Source organism: Anas platyrhynchos, chromosome 7 (assembly GCF_047663525.1).
Source record: "Anas platyrhynchos isolate ZD024472 breed Pekin duck chromosome 7, IASCAAS_PekinDuck_T2T, whole genome shotgun sequence".
Taxonomy (NCBI): Eukaryota; Metazoa; Chordata; class Aves; order Anseriformes; family Anatidae; genus Anas; species Anas platyrhynchos.
In genome coordinates, this window is record NC_092593.1 from 19,761,049 (window position 1) to 19,776,435 (window position 15,387).

The following is a 15,387-nucleotide window of genomic DNA, read 5'->3' on the forward strand; positions in this document are numbered from 1 at the left end:
CAGGTCCCTGACTTGTGTTAAAAACAGGTGGCACTGGAATATTTCCTGCAGCTTTTTCTGGTCTGTTATCAAATTTCTTTCTCTGTTTTTGTTCCAGTCTTTGACCGTTACTAATACAAGTCACCATTGCAAACCAACAGAAAAAAATGATGTTGAATCACCACAGCTCTCAAATAACTGCTGCTGAAAGCTTCCCTCCTGAACAATGGGCATGAAGAATTAGCCAAACCAAGTCAAGGTTTAAAAAAAGGAAGACTTTTTTATTATTATATTTAGGTCCTCCTGAATAATTATAAAAAAGCAGAGTGTGTAACAAAACCTTACAAGATAAAAGTTGTTAACAAATTGTTATTAACAATATAAGTCATTGCAGAATCCAAACCTATGGTTCACTGGATTTTAAACAGGCAAAAACCATGTTCTTTTATTCTTAAAATGTACACAGACCATGGTTTTCAATGTACCAGAAAGCTCAATTATGTTCTTGTTTCCTTTAGACCACAGCAGCAAAACAAATATATCTACCTACAGTACAAAATAGTTTTCCCATTTCTTTAAACCTGCTGAAATTCTGAAGCAACCCTCAAGTTTATTTGGTATTATGCATTGTTATGCTATAATAAAGATGGGAGGATTTTTATTAGGTGTTTTAAGGACTACTTTAAAAATCAGTACTTTTGCTCTGCTTTGATTTTCCATGTACTAAAATATAAAATGTCTGAGACAGCAGAACTGAACAGACATATATGAAAGATTTCAGAAAGCATGCGTGCTTTATGGAACTTGTGCTTTGTGCACTTAGTCCATCTTACAAGCTTTATAGCCTGCAAACACAATTCCCTTCAGGTTTTCTCCCTTAGATAGAGGGAAAGGACAAGACTTTGGAAAACAAAACAAAAAAAAAAAAAACAACGCAGGGGGGTGAAGGAAGCATTTCTCTCATCCACACCAAGTATAAAGGAGGTTAAAACTGGCTACTGACTGCAAAAGAAATAAAGCAAGCAGTACAGCCAGACTTCTTTCAGTTCTACATTCTGGCCAGACAGACTCCCTATACCTCACTTAATGGGCTCATTAGTGTAATCTGAGTCTACTTTTTGTGCCTGTCTAATTTTCTAGAGGATCAGCTGCTGTTCTGCAAATCGATACAGGCTGGAGGTGATCAGTAAAACCTGGCTTGGATTAGAGTGATAGAGAGGCAAAATTCCCAAATACATTCTACCAGTGTTTATGTATCTTCATGCAAACACCCTGAAAACGGAAAATTGCATCAGCATTCATTATAACAGAGATGTACGGCAGGATGTTCTTCTTAAAAAGGCTCACCTGTCAGGTCCAAAAAGGATTTAGCACCTCCAATATATTATTGATTTTTCATTAGAACCAAAAAAAAAATATTATATTTACTCATGGCATCCATTAAAAACCCACAGAAGCAGAATAAGCCTGTAAAACTGAGATGAGAGTTCAATACCAATTATTCAGTTTAACAGCCTAAAATGCAGTGCTGTGATGCTACAGCAGATTTTGGAGCCATCAAGCACATTGGCAAAGTTCACTACCTGCTTCCCAATGAGCAGGACAGCACAAGAAGGAATGAGAAAACATGCTAGAACACTTTAACAACACAACATGATAGGAAATCACAGAAGAGAGACCAAGACTAAAGCAGATGTCTGAATCGGTTCCATTGACAACAGCTTACTAACCTACTTCCAGCTAACACTAAACTTGCTTCCACAGGAAGGAGATCCTAAAGCCACTGTTTTTACTGCATCCATTTCATACATAGAAAGATTTATTTTCTAAATATTTGAATCTGTGCTAAAAATAAACAAAACATAAACCAAAACCAACACAAACTGCAGAACATCTTATTTTCTAATAAAGCAACAAGAAAATACCATACTTCAAGAGTTTCTTATTCAGTTCTTCACAGAGGAGTGCCCTTATCACACTCTGCCTCCCAGGTAAAGCCAGAATGCAGGAGCAGGAATAGACGAAGATGCTGGCTACCCCCATGTCCTCCCCAGAGGTAACTGAGGTAACACAACAGTGATTGCCCCCAAAGCCTGCAGAACTGTGACATGATTCTTAAAAAGGATGGAATGAATAATAATAATAATTAAAAAAGACTCTTATCTGGCAACCTCAGTTGCCCTTTTTCTTTCCTCTTACCCACTAAAATAGTACAAAGTCTGTTTACATATAAACATTTATATGTTTATTAAGGAATGTTTATATGACCTTAATAAACATTCAAATGTAGATGCATTTGGGGAATAAGGAAGTACAAGTATTATTCATTTCCCAAGTCTGTAGAACAGTTCATACAAAAACTTCAAAAAAAAAAATATTAAAGAAACACAGAAGGAAAGATTAGAAAAGAAACATGGAAAACAAGTTTCTTGAATTTCAAGTGTTTAAATATCCTGGTGAGCCTAGAATGATAATGGTAGGTGTTTCACAATCAAATAAGCACTGCACTTGTTATCCTCCCACTGTTTTACTCACTTTTCTTAAGGAATATACTGTTTGGTGTTTTTGTTGTTGTTGTTTTTTGTTTTGTTTTTCTTTTGAAATAAGCTTTTTCCCTACGACCACCAAGCCTTTTCTGGAAGCAATGTTAATTCACTTACTCTGTATCAGCCATTTTCAGTCATTCATGTGATCATAACATGATCATATCATGGTCTAAACTTTTGGGCAGACCTGTGTGGTGCCAGGAGTTGGACTTGATGATCCTCACTGGTCCCTTCCAACTCAGGATATTCTATGATTCTATGATTACAGAACAACGGAACCTGCAAGATAGTTTTGACAATAGTTTTCTCCAGGGCTTGACTCCAAGTCTTTGTATTTTCTGAAGGATTTGTCCTCCCTCGTCCCTTTTTTCCCTACTTGGCTTTCTATTTTACTTGACCCTGTATTCTGAGACAGCCTTGCATTAGAATTTATCTGAAAGTGCATCCAATGAACAGGAATAAAACAGGAAATCTTTCTCCACCACAGAAAACCATACAAACCCCACAAAAACTAAGGCTTTGAAGGAAACTTGGAAACACATCTCCTGCTTTAGTTCACTTTTCTTAATTACTTGCTTTTGAAAAATTATTCCCCTTCTAGTTTGCATAAACAATTATGGACAACACAAAATAAACTCAACTAGATCAAGTTATTTTAAAACAAAACCTCAAAGTTATACTAGCCTTGCACCTGCAGGGAAAAGGATGAACAAATAAAAAGACATGGCAGTATTCTCTAAAATCAAACAACAGAACCTGTTGAATGAAAAAGGAAATCCAGATCTGAAGGAGTTTAATTTCATAATCATTTACTTTGCACTGAAAAGGTTTTCTCCTTCACATTTCAAAGTCAAGGATGCACTGGCTGCTATCAATTGCAAGCTTATGTATGAGTAAGAGGCAGTAATAAAAGACATACAGCACTGAGAGGTTAACAAATATTGAAATTACTAATAGCTATTAATGAATTATTACTACAATCAAACCAGGGAACTGTATTCTGAAACCAATTTATATGGATCAAAGTCTAATTTAAAGGATGTCACTACTATAGGTAGTGAGAAACAGAAATTTCAGCAATTAAGATTCTGGAAAGGCAATGAGAAAAAGATTAATTTCTATGAGCTATTTCATCAAAATCTGTAGGCAAAAATAAATGCAGTGTTTTGGTGTAATATACTCTTTCAGTCACTGACAACATAAAAATAATTTAAACGGCTTCACCTCGCAATTCAATGCAAGGAGACAGTTGTTTTAGTTGTTTTAATGACTTTTATTTTGACAAACTTTGAAAAAAATCAAAATATTTGCAATTATTGCATCAGCTGCAATAAAAAAAAAAAAAGTGGACACTAAGCAGGTTATCATGATGCGTGCCATTCACTTCAAGAGAAATGCCATAGAAAAAGTGTCTGCCAATCATACCTACTCAGAAGTCACAGGACCATCTTCTTGCTTGGAATCATTAATTTCCCCTGCCTCGAATCCAGTGATCCACAAGGCTTCTGAATTGAGCACACCTGGGCACCTGGTATGGTTGTGAGACTTCAGAATCATTTGCCCACAAAAGATTTCAGTTACCCTGATGAAAGCCAGGCTTCCTCAGTGTTAACCTTTCAAAGAAAACTAAGATATACTAGCCAGGTCCAAGTGCTCATCAACAGCCTCCACTGGAAAAATAAACTAGGAGTCAAGTTTTAGATACGATGAGATTACTAATCTAAGAGGTCAGCACACAACAGTAACAGTAACTCACAACAGATGACTCCATGCAACAACCCAGAGTGAATTAACAGCTTTGAATGAGCAGCTTCTAAGCGTAAGCAGGTAACTACTAAAATCTGAACTGAAAACTGGCCACTGGACAAGGTACAGGGTAGGCAGATTAGCTCAAAACATCTGTTTTTGTTGTTGTTGTTTAGATGCTGTCCAACAGACAACCAGACAAAAGAACAAGATTTGGGTGCATTACGCAGTAAGTACTATCAAGAAAGTGTGCATCTTAACTAATGCCAATAAATACACAATATCCAAAATCAATAAAATGTGCGTGGGGAATTGTTTTGTCTTCCCAGATCTTCACATGGAAACATCTCCTAGGCTATCTGCCACCAGCTGGCTACTTCACTGCTGAGCAGAACTGAAGACAGAAATTATCATCTTTTTATTGAAACTACATTTCACACATGATTGTATGTGTTGGAAATAGATGTGATTTGAACTGGCTTGGGTGCAAAGGATAAAGTTATTTTAATAATCACGTTCTGTCAGTGAAACATTAAATCATATATAAATGATACCAAGTGTTTTCTCACCTCATCATAAGCTACTGCACAAAAAGACCATGAAACTTCTGTCCTCAGAAGTTTTTAAAACCTGGTTGGACAAAGCTCTAGGCCACCTGGTTTGATTTCAGCACTGAGCAGCTCTGAGCAGGAGAGCTGATAAAGCTCCAACATGAACAAATCTGTGATCCGTGGTTGCCATGCATAAAGCTTTCATCACAAGCTTTTTTGTTTCAGTGAGCTACTTTTATTTCGGTGTTTGAAATCTTTGTAGATGAATACAATGTTTTAAAAGCTGCTCATAATAGAAATATACAATTTTAAGAATGTTTTCTTAATACACTTGAAGTAGTACATAGTTCCCTAGAAACAAGGGAGTCTTTGCCCCAAAGTGCTACATTGCTACAGAAAGCAGCCATTATATTGTACAACCACAGTATAATTTCAAACGGAATTGTTAGACATTCACTAAAAACATTTACTAAAAAAAAAAAAACACCACACATAACACTATACAGAATGCAGCATTTGGATTTAATCCCCCACCCCCTTTTTTTTTTTTTTAAACTTAATTCACCACCATTTTCTTTTTCAGACAAAAATAAAGCAGCTGTTTCAGACCAGACCACCAGATTCACTGTACTTTATCAGCAATGCGGAATGACACTCATCTGCAAAATCTTCCATATTCCTTCCTCCCCAGTCATACAGTAGGAATAAATAATTTAATGAAGTACTCATCAGCAGAGGGGAATAGACTATTAGTCTGTGCCTGCGTTCTTTTCCCCTCTCTTCCTTGAATCTCTTAGATGTGTATATTTTATAGCTTAGCAAAATAACAGATATATGAGCTTAAGAAAAAAAAGCTCCTGAGTATCTTCAAATTCATGCTCAGCATTGTAAAATTAAAAGTGAATAAAGAACTAGCATGAACAGATTGTTACAGCATTTGAGAAAGAACCAGAAGAATCATGCTGCTTAAGAAACTAGAAGAAAGGCAGTAATATTTCTCTCTATATCAGTAATATTTCTCTCTATATATACATATCTACATATAAAACAATCACTCTTAGAAAATCAGTTACCAGAGAATTTTTCAACCCCGCAAAATTAAACATCCATGAGCTTCTAAAATATACCTGCAAGCACGCAATCCTCATTTGCCAGTAAGCACATTTACATATATCAAATTACTTAACATAGGACCAAGCTAGTATGATTTGGCCCATTTCTCCAAAATGGGAAGGGCATTCTCCTAATCTGAGTGACCAGGGCAGATTTTTGGTTGAAAAACTTGAAGATTATCTAATTTGGATTGTACTAGAATCCTAGCATCAACAAGTACAAACAGAGAAGAAACTGGTGTCATGTCGGGTTCTTGTCCTGCTTCTAGAGTTTTTAATTAAATTTTTAATCAATGTAAAAGCTTTAGAAAAAGGCATCAGTACTGCTATGAAACATACAGAATGCCTGTGCCTGACCCTAGAAATGACACTATTTGCTTAAAGCTATGGGTGTTGCTGTTCTGAAGTGTATAAATGGTTGATACTATTTTCCTTCTGATTTTTTTTTTTTTTTATGGGGTTCAACTTCCATATACTGTCAACCTTTCTCTGAAAAAACAGCAAACAGCACCCTCCCCAGAAAGTAATTTACTTATTTACATTTCTCTTAAACCTGAAGCAACTTGAAAGGTATACAGGCAGTAAAGGAAAAAAAATAAAAAATCAAAAACACTAAAAAGTGTATTACAATAGAAAAATTTGAGATTCGCTTGTAGAATGGAGTGACTGTGGTTTCAGTCCAGAACACCCTCCTTTGATATCTGTCCCTCAGCAAAATGATGAGAAAATTGTCCAGCATATCTATGCAGTATTATTTCACTTTTAAGTAATTGCTATGATTTCTCAGAGTTGTCAAATCGACAGTTTTAGATTAACAGAAAAACTCTCACCCTATGCCTTTCTCACAACTATTAGACAATTGTTTATGTCTTGCAGGCTGCTGGTCTACTTGGCCCTGTGATCAACTGAAGAAATCCAGAGAAAAAGTACGGAAAGCATTATGCAGCAGAAAGTGCACAAAGAAGATCCAATTCACATCAATCTAGACAAGCAGTATTTCTGAAAGGCTCTGGAATTTCTTTTCTGGAGTCCACAAAACAAAAAGGATGAGAAGCACAAGTACTCTCTTCTGATTATACATATATCTTCTCAAAAAAAAAAAAAAAAACAACAAACAAGTGCCTGAAGATTTTATCGAAAATTAAATCAACTTTCTACAGCAGAAAACGAGACACTCTTGGTTTTGTAGCACTGCACCAAACCGTTAACCCTAAACAGAGAAATAGTGATTAATTAGCAATACTTATGCTAATAAGTGTACATCATCACAAATACAGTATCTGCTAAGTATCTGTTTACTTAGTGCAGCAAAACATCTGGAAGTCATTACTTAATTCCTTTTCATCATCCATGAAATATATCACCACTATGTAGGAGAAGAGAACACTGCTTGAATTTAGTGAAAGGACAACGACGCAACAAGATGAAAATAAAATATGCCTCTAGGGATCAGGAGACGGAAGAAGAGTGCAGGAAAGAAATACAAAATAAGTGATCATGGCTATTTTGTGCACCAGACAAATGGACTCTTCTTTCATTCAATTTATTACATCTAATTATCAAAATAATCTTTTTTTAAGCCACAGAAACTGCTACAAAATATCATTAAATATCATCTCTGAAACATCATTAAGTATCAACCACAAGTATCTACAACATAAAAGCTTTATATCACATCTTCCACATGACAGACTTTGTCTTACAAGAGAAAACAAAAAACAACTGTATATTCATAAATCTGTTGTATGCCCTTCGAGTGATGCAAGTTTTTATGACTACAAGGGTCTGCAAACTTAGCGATTCTCATTTATTTTACTTAATTCTTAAAAAAAAAAAAAAGTCCTCGAAGGTGTCACTCTAATCCTGAAACACCTTTTCCCAGATGAAGTTAAGGGTCATGATATCAACAAAGTATTGGGTAACAACGAGTAACTTGAGAGTAAACTGAGATTTAATTTTTCAAAGACCCATAAATGTGAAAAATAGGGTAAACCCTTCTAAAAATGACAGCAACTACCCTGCAAGAAGAAAAATAAAATTCAGTGAATTAGGATTACTGAATTCAACTTATTAAATATATATTTTTTCTTATCAAATGTGGTATAAAATATCAAATCTAAATGAACGTAGTGGTTGTCCTGGTGTCAGTTGGGACAGAGTTAATTTTCTTCCTAGTAGCTGGTATGGTGCTGTGTTTTGGATTTAAGGATGAAAACATTGTTGGTAATTTGCTGATGTTTTAGTTGTTGCAGTGCAGTGCTTACACAGAGCCAAGGACATTCAGCTTCTCATGCTGCCCTGCCAGTGAGGGGGCTGAGAGTGTACCAGGAGCTGGAAGAGGACACAGCCAGGACAGGTGACCCAGACAGGCCAAAGGGACATCCTTTGTTTTATTTTTGTTTTATTGTTTTTACAGTGGTGTGCTGAACAATAAAACTGGGAGGAGTTGTCCAAGGTGTGCATGGGGCTGTTACTCAGGAACTGGTTGGACATCAGTAGGCTGGTGGTGAGCAATTGTGTTGTGCATCACTTGTTTCCTTGTTTTTTGTTTTTGTTTTTCATTTCTTTTTTTTTCCTTATTAAACCATCTTTTTCTCAACCTATGAGTTTCTGCACTTACACACTTTCAATTCTCTCCTCTGTCCCCCTGTGGAGGGTGGTAAGGAACAGCTGTGGGTTGCTTAGCTTCCTGCTGGGTTAAACCACAACAGTGGCACTAAACTTGAATTCTGGGAAACTGCACAATAAAAAACAGCATACAAATCCCTAGAAAGAACTGGAAACAGCAACTGAAAAAGAAACATAGCTTTCATGAGCTCATTGCCCTGTAAAATGCCTAGAGAAATTCACAAGTTCACTCAAAATTATCTAACACAATGGTTCATTATGTCAGGTAGTCACATCCTTAGAAATCCCATGCATAGGCTACCAAAGAAATACAGGCTATGTTAACCAATAACTTGGAATCCAGCAGTGGCAGGCCTGACTGCAGGCAGAGGTCAAGCAAACCACTACCTTACAACCTCTAAAAAAAAAAATAAATCATGCATTCAACAAAAACTCAACACAGCTCATCAACACCTTGTTCTACACAAAAGCCAGAATTCACATCCCAAGACAGAAATAGCATAACAGAAAATGAATTTTATTTGTTGCTGGCATAAAGGGAAGAAAAGTAGATTGAAAATGAAAATTGCTGTCTCTTACCCAGCCAGTAAATGGCAGTATTCCTGGACCAGCCTCCTCTAACTGTGCTGAATCTGCTGTCTCTAAACAAAGATCCGACAAGTTTTCATGGATTTGTATGGAAGCCAGTCACTTTCATGGCACCTTAATACGAGATAACTCTAAATACAAAGTTCCTTCATCTTCACTGTTTCTACATCCATGTATACCTAAGCAGTGCCTCTATACATGGTCTTCCTCAATACAGAGGTCACCTCACTATCTGTAGAGCACCACTGTCTCCTTCCTCTTTCCTCAGATGGTGTGTAGATATTTAAAGACAATGAAGATTTGAAGTACTCTATCCAGGAATTTAAGCTCCTGGAAAATGACTATCCACTTCACCCCTACTACAAAGTAAGGGGGGAAAAAAATTAAAAACACCTTATGCACCATATAAAGAAATACAGTAAAACTTGTAGCAAATGAGAAGTTTTTACAGCAAAATGCTGCAGAACACTTATGAACACATTGCAGCTACACAGCATGTCATGTTTTCCTCTGCATCTGTACCAATTAATTTGCCTGTAACACATTAAAAACTCTGAAGATACCACGTATGCTCAAATCATATTTATTTCAATTCTTTTGAGGTTTCCTGCTTGAATATAGATGTTTCTGGAAGAGAAGATAGACAGGTAGCTTCTAGGTAGAGCTGGAACGAAGACACAAGGGCTGAGCAGGCACAGCACCTTTTGCTGGCTTCAAGGCTGAGGAAATGCACGGCTCACAGGCAGGTACCAGAGATGTCACTGATTGATTTAGGGCAAAGAAGCCTAACTCACTTCTATGTGGCTGGCCTCTAAAGCAAACGTTTCCTTACTGGCTGATGAGCATCCCAGAAGACACATTTCTCACTATTATAAAGGGTTTGCATGCTACTTAATCAAGCTGGGCAGCCAATAAGCATACATATGCTAATTAAGCATGTAGGTAATAGAAACAAAAAAGCTTCTTCCCAGTTGGTATCTAATCAAGTATCAAACATTTTGTCTACACACATAGCTAACTGTCAGCCTATGAACTACACAGTGTTATTTAACTTGGGAGGGCAATCACCAAAGTGGGTGCAGGCAGCAGCCTGTAAGTGAGGAGGGAATTAGGGAGACACAAGGGTGGCTATGGTAAGAAAGATGAGGCATGAGATGCTCAAGAATTACTAACAGAAAGAAGGGAAAGGCTGCAAATGCAGTAGGAAGGGGAGAATACAGCCTTACAGAACCTTTCATGGCCTATCCACTTAATTAGAAATTATTTACACACAGGAAAAATATGTAGGCAAAATACTTCCCAAGGATGTTGTAAATATTCTGAGACATGCATTATACATTGGGGAACTGGAGATACATTTATGAGCACAGTCAGATTTCAAATAGCATACTTAACACACACAAACACACACACAAAAAAACTTTGCAACTGCACTGTAGCAAAGTCAGTATCTATAACAGCATCATGAAGTGATGCACCTTATTATAAGGTCCAAGTGGGTTTCAAGATTGGTTTTACTTTTTTTTTTTTTCTCCTTAGTATCTTCTCACCATATTATGTACTTATTTCTATATGAAGATAACCAGTATGGTAAATCAGAATTGTCCAGATACACGCCAAACAGTGCGTCAAATGCTTGCCGTGACTTTACCAGGAACTCAGGCAGCAAGACTTGGTGGTCTCTCAGAAGTACCTACAGGATAGACCAGAATGCCTAGAGACAACCTGCCTGCTGCTTTGGGTGCAGTATAAATAGCATCAGAAATTTATAACCTGGCAAGGATGCCAGGCAGCAGTACCAGTTCCTATGCTGCTGTGGCACCCAGCACTGCCTGTCCCTGGATGCTCCTAAGTGAATACGTGCTCCAGCTCACCTGCATCAGTGGGCAACACTGCAAGGGCACAGATGGACACTGTGGCTCTTCATGAGCACACTTCTCTCTCTATGATTGAGAGATTTTAAACAAGAATTTTCTGTCCAAAAGTTCAGGATAACAATTGGATAATGGTTCTACAAAAGCACCTTCTTGAAAAGACACTGCTCGGGCTAAATGAAAAAATAAACTAGATCTACATGTCAATAATTTCAGCAAGATAAAAATAACCCAAGAGGATCAACTGAAAGCATAGATAAACAAGGGACTGATGCTTTAAATGTCACAGATTTGTCACAAAAGTACATGCTCTTCAAGAAACTCACTGGAGCAGTTCTTGTTTTTCCCTTATTTAACTTACAGAACTCCAGGAAATAAAATTTCATGGGACGACTTTCAACAAAGAAGTCCATTTTTGACAGAACTCCTAATGAAATAACTATATTAAACTTTACCACTCACATATGAAAACACATTCTAACTTCTGTGTTGTTTTTTTTGTTTGGTTGGTTGGTTTTGTATTGCTCTTCCAGAATGCAACAACTAAATGTTGTGGTTTTTTTTTTCCTAAACTTCTCCATTGTTCTTAATTCTACAGCGGATTTCTCACAAGATTTTAATAAAACTTTGTATTGAACTTATTACATAGCATGACAATATACAACCTATAGTTAGACACGTGAGAAAGGGTTTATCTCATATCTGGAAATAATCTAGTTAATGATAACAAAAGCCTTAACAAGAGAAGCAAGACAATTAATGGAAATTCTCCCCTGGTAACAGAACAGTGTGCTTTGGACTTGGGTGTTTCAACCAGTACAACCACTCAACATTGGGAATGACTCAACTGTCTCTAAGGAGCATGACATCTGTGATTATTATTGATAAATACGTTCTTGTCTTGGGCTGAGCGCATAATTTATTTCAAGAGAAGTGAAAAATCTTCTTTAAAATTAAATTATATCAGTCTCCACTCTGTGGGTTGAGCATTGTATGCACGTATGCACTCCCAGAGGACACACTGTACTAGGTACCCAACTGAATGTCCCAATAAAAAATTAAACGAGGACATATGTGCTTAACGGATTGGGCCCAGGGATACGTTTCCTTACACTAGAATAAGGTAGAATGTCTTTCTTATTCTATCGCTGCTTATTAGTAGCAAGGATGTATTAAAAATAAATGCTTATATAAAGAAAAGCCAAGTATTTATCATCTGTTCAACACTATGTCAAAACTCCGTCTTTTCCCTCAAACAAGAGAAATAAGTTTTAAAATAAAATATTGAAGAGGAAACTGTTCCTATCAATATTGTACTTCTGGTAATAAAGCCTGAGATTAACAAAATCGATTTAGAAGCCCAGTAATTTGTTCACGTCTCATACTATTTATCTACACTTTGCATTTCTTTTAATGTGTATAATTAAAAATCAATACAACCCATTTCACTAATTTCCATTCCTCTCTGCTGAACTTCAGCTGCAAACACTGAATAATGTTTTGAGAATGAAATGGGAAACCCTTGTTTTTGTGTCTCTTAGGAATAATATAGAAGTATCTGTGAATGCCTTAGCCTTGCTCAAATCTTGCATTTTCATCAAGTGAATGTTCATATAATGTTAAAATTAAATACACCTTCAAAAGACCATTTTAAAAGTCCACAGTGTTTTTAAAAATACTGTACTGGGTCTGGTAAAACCACCACAAATACACAAGAAAGAATTAAAAACAAGAGCCTAGATGAGATTGTTCTCTTAAATCCCTCACATATGCAGGTGACAGGGTGGGTGAAGATGACCTGAAACCACTGTGTCTGTCTGTTGGCCAGCCTGGCCCTTGGCAAAGGTGCCCACCTCCAGCTGCTCCAAGCCTCTGTGCACAATGCCTGCAGCTGGGCTCTGCCTTCCCTTGCTGACACACCCTTTTCCACCAGAACCGCGGAAGAGCCTCTGGGTTTCTCCTGGAAAGCTTGTAGTCAACACACAGGATGACTTCTTTCTATTTGTGTCCAACAGCTTGTTGGATGATAACAACAACACTGCAACCCATCAGGCACAACTAATAAAAGGTAAATTTTCAATCCACATAGAAACTATGGGACATTAACCTCCCACTATTGACATGAAAATGGCTGTGTCAGAATTGCCTTTCTTTCCATATGAAAATCCATGCCTTAATAGTGCTGTGGTGCTGTACTTCAAATGACAAACACACACAAGACACACAATATAAATACTCAACCTAAATTGCAAATTCTGAATCTATGTATTTACAGGAGAAGTGTATTGAAATTAATTAATTTGATGAAAACCTTTTCCCTGCATGACTGTTCAATGAACAATCATATACTTTAGTACGAGGGTTCCTTCCATCATTCATTTTCTTACCAAGACACTTGGACGCTGAAACAGTACCACTCACGCAGAAAGCACAAAGCACATGTCTCTAAATAACTACCATTTCTATAGAAGTCGTGACCAAACATTTTAGGTAAGTAAAACCACCTCGCTCTCTCTGGAATAAATGATGGGATGCAGAAAGTGTAGAGTTAAGGTAACAAGGTGCATAAGAGCAATCTGTGCATCAGGTTCCCCACCAGTAAGATGTGTCAGACATGACAACATACTGTTGCTTATTGTAGCTTTTCCTGTTGCTTTGCTCTCTGCCACGCACTTCTTCGATCTTTCCACAAATGCGGCCACCACTGCCTAGCAACCAAGGGGACATGATGGCAGAGAGCAAAATCCCCCACCCAGAGCTCATCCTGCTCCATCCCCACAGCTGCAAACTATCTTTTATGGCAAATTAAGAAGAATACATGTTATTTGTTGTTCTGGAGACACTGAGTGGGGACCTCAGAGGAGACTTGGGATGCACTGGGGTTTCTCTTCTAAGGGTGGAGACTAAGAAAGTATGAGATCAATGGGTAAAACAGTTCCCCGGACGCTTATACTAAATAAAAATAAATAAATAAAGAGGGGGAAGAAAGAGAGAGGAAGAGAGAGCAAAGAAAAGAGAAAGCCAAGTGCCGCAGCGATGGGGAGCAGAAGAGCCATCAAAAGGCAAGGGGATAAGGCAATGAGGCTGCCTCCCTTCACCCCCTGCCCCAGCCGCCCCCAGCGGCGGGCCGAGGGCAGGAGGGGGCCAAGGGATGCGCGAGCGGCAGCCAGGAACAGAGTCGGGGCACAGCCCCCCCCCTAGCCGCTGCTCACCTCTGCCATGCCACAGGTACGCGCCTCCTCGGTGCTGCGGGACAGCCGCTGTCCCGTTCACTCCTCGCCTTGCCTGGGCTCCCTTCGCCCCGAGCGCCCGGCTCCGCGCTGCAGCCACCGCCCCAGGAGCCTCGCCCGGCCCCGCCAGCGGAGGGAGGCGGCCGCGCCCCGCCACCACCGCGCCCCCTGGCGGCGGCCGCGCAGCGGGAGGGGCCGGGCGGGGCACCGGGGCGCGGCCGGGCCGCTGTGAGGACGGGGGTGGGCTGCAGGGGGCCGGTACCCGGGGATGGGGGAGCGTCCGGCTGCGAGGGGGCCCCGCGGAAGAAGGGGGAGCAGCCAGCGGGGGTGCTCGGAGCCGGGCGCACGGCAGTTTCCCGGCTGGGCAGCCGCCGGTACCGCGGTGATGGACAACAGGTCCCTACAGACCTCGGGGAAGTAGGCACCGGAACAGCATTAGGCCGCGAGACCCGACAGCTCTAGTTCTTAAAACGTGTGTCTGAAACCATTACGGATAGCTAGCTACAACCAAAACATTTCAACTTATCCACCCACCTGGGCTCCTTGGCACTTTCAACATCAGTGGCTCGTATTCCTGGAGGTTTCTGGCTATGGCCTGGGTATACCATCTGCACCAATTCCCCATCTGATATTCTTAGGACCTCTATTAATCTGCAAGACTGGATAAATTAATTAACTCTGTATTTTTTGTCTGTGATAATAACCTGAAGTCCCCTCATCTTCCTTAAAAGTAACTCTTTCCCTTCTTGGGAACTGGCAAAAATACATAAACACCACAGCCATGAATTTGAAAATGTGCAGATGTGATGTGTCTATTACACTCATATTTGCTTGCCCGCAATCTATCAATCATCCTGATGAAGCATGTGCATATGATGGGAGGAATTGGAGCCCTCACTTCTACCATTTTAGCACAGCTGTTGGTCATGTTTCTGTGGCATACTTGGGCATTTCTCCCAGTCTGGTTGTGTCAGATTTCATACCAGCCCCCAGCCACACAGAGCCTGCTTAAAACAATATCAATCGTCCTGACTGAATGTCAGAAGCCAACTTCTAGATTGCATCTCATATTCTCTCCATTTAAAACAAAACAAACAAAAACTTAAAAATTGCATTCTGTATTGTGCCATGTA

General features: G+C 38.9%; 1 protein-coding gene across 1 annotated transcript in view; it reads right to left on the reverse strand.

The window, feature by feature from the left end:
* The window catches only part of LOC101798011 (sodium channel protein type 2 subunit alpha), a 74,404-nt gene extending 60,016 nt beyond the window's left edge, over nt 1-14,388 (reverse strand). The window contains exon 1 of the mRNA XM_027461352.3: nt 14,237-14,388. The gene's annotated coding sequence lies outside the window, so the exon portion shown is untranslated. The remainder of the gene's footprint in view (nt 1-14,236) is intronic.
* Nucleotides 14,389-15,387: the final 999 nt, after the last annotated feature.